This window comes from Montipora capricornis, chromosome 3 (assembly GCF_036669925.1).
Source record: "Montipora capricornis isolate CH-2021 chromosome 3, ASM3666992v2, whole genome shotgun sequence".
NCBI classification, from domain to species: Eukaryota; Metazoa; Cnidaria; class Anthozoa; order Scleractinia; family Acroporidae; genus Montipora; species Montipora capricornis.
Genome location: NC_090885.1, coordinates 50656615 through 50659114, shown reverse-complemented (window position 1 = coordinate 50659114; position 2500 = coordinate 50656615).

Sequence of the window (2500 nt, the reverse complement as noted above, 5' to 3'; positions counted from 1 at the left end):
CACTTTTAAGGCATTCTTGTGTGTTCTGGCAAGGCCACCCCTCTTATCCTTTTCAACTTCAAGAACTAAGTTAAAGTCCCCACCAATTATAATTTCCTCACATTTAAAGTTTGATAAATGATCGAAGAAAACCTGAAAGAAGTTTGGATCGTCTTCATTCGGAGCGTAGATGTTAGCCACAGTCAGACGCTTGCTATCAGCAACGATATCACATATTAAAAAGCGACCATTCGGATCCGAGAAAACCTTGTGGATCTGACAATTGAAGTTATTGTTGAAAAGAATACCAACCCCTGCTTTGTTGCTGCTGCAGCAGCTGAAGAGCGCTTTATATCCCCACTCACAAGTCCATTTATCAGTAGTTTCTTGAGAACAATGGACCTCTTGCAGCATATAAATAGATTTCTTTTTTACTCTCAGCCAGTTAAACACCTCTTTTCTTTTGGCATTGTTTCCCAATCCCCTGACATTAAGGGAAACTATTTTCAAATCTGTTGTATTGTGAGTGATGAAAGAAACGGAGTTGACGGTTTTGCATTTTCACAATAAAAGATATCTAAATGACCACATGCCTTCAAGCTATTGTTGATGAGATAGATTGCTATGCCCTGGAGACAGTACAACGAAAACACACACAAATTGAATAAAATTACTAAAAGACTTTTGGTTGAGAAAATAGGCATATTGCTACAGTAAACAAGATAAAAAGCCTGTAGCTCTGTTAGCCATATTAAGCTGTCGACCGCCTCTAATTAGTTAAACGCATATTGGCAATAAAAAAAAAAAGAAACTGCGAAACCTTTGAAGAAATTTGCAGGTCAATCTGAACAAAGTTATTTTATGTGGGTTAGACAGTAAATTTTTGCCCGACGGGCCACAATTTACCTTTAATATACAGTTTGTCTGGTTGCGACTGGCTGAAGGAGGCAGCAACTCCATTTCGTCTGGCATCTTTAAAAGCATCCATCTGTACTTTTCTTCGGGTAATGATATCCCTGGGAAGGTCTCGGAACATTTGGAAGTTGGTGCCTTTAAGTCGGTGACCAAGTTTAAAGATCTGCTCACAGTCTTTGTACCTGAGGAAACGGGCTAGAATAGGACGCGGATTTCCATCTTTGCTTTTACCGATCCGATGTACTCGCTGGATTTCTACGCTCCTTGCATCCCTGTAACCGAGATCCCGTTCCAAAAAATTTCGAAGAACTTCGTCGGTGTTTTCACCAGAGCGGCCGCCTATTTCTGTCGATTCTACTATGTTGGTGAATTTAATATTCTCCCGGCGAGAGTAGTCTTCTAAGTAAAGATTTTTAGTGTGAACCTCCTCTAGCAGAACCTCAGTTTTCTGGCATTTTGTCGTCAGCTCTGCTAATTGAGTTTCGTAGAGTCGATGCGCTTTCTCCGCAGCTTCTGTCTTTTCCTTCAGTTGTTCTCCGGTAAAGTTGATTCCTTCTTTTAGGTCGTCAATATCTTTATTCGTTGTTGTTTGGAGATCTTCTAGCCTTTGGGTTCGTTTCTCTAAGTTCTCGAGATTGGCTTCAATCTTCTTCACGGCTGATTCTATTGAATCAAGCTTTTCCAGTTTTGCTAGGATTGCTTGCAGAGTTGCACCAACATCTTGTGTCATACTGAGAGCTGTCATTATTTCGTCTTCGTGGTGCGTTGGCGAGGAGTACTGCTTGGTTTTTTTTATTTCCGGCGAAAGACTTGACTCGTCGGAGGAAGCTGAAGATCTGGTTTTTCTTTTGCTGAGAAATTGACCAAAATAAACGGCCATTTGCCAAAATAGGGCAGAAAAATGGGCGGGCGACAGCAACGTACGTCTTTATGCCGCCATTACTCGACCCAGGTCCCTTTATTCTGGAGAACCCCAAATTTGCTAAGTTTAGTCAAATTTAGGAAGACAGCAGTAAACCAGTTTCAATTTTTATAAGTAAATTGTTCACAGTGTTTTGTTTCAGGTGCATAAGTTTGTCTTTTTGATGTTACAGTTAAGGAATGTTTCAAAAGAAAGCTCACTAGTCAAAAAAGGGCAATGCGCATAGGCGACTTTGAGGCGATTGACACTTGCCCAGTTTACTAAGTTTCTTTAATATTAAATTATTACGGAAATTGTACCTTGTCTCTTTAGCGTTACTGGTAAGAAAAGTTGGAAAAGAAAGCCCGTAATCCAAAAAGAGTACAGAATCTGTAGGTCACTACAGCGACTAAGTTGAGCGTGATTTGAACAATATTATTATTGTAGTATCTATTTTCAATTGAATTAAGAAAACGGCTTACAATTTTTTATCCATCTGTTCCATTTCGAAGATACCGGAAGAAAGCTTATGACTTTTATACTTAGATGTATATTTGACGTGACATGACAAGAGGTTCGCAATTTCGTCTTTTTAATATGTTACATTATTCAGAAGCTCATGTGAGCAGGACTTCTTAAAAATAAATCATTTTAAAGAAGTACTATGTCCTTATTGTCCCTTTGCGCGACGTGTTTAAGCATAAA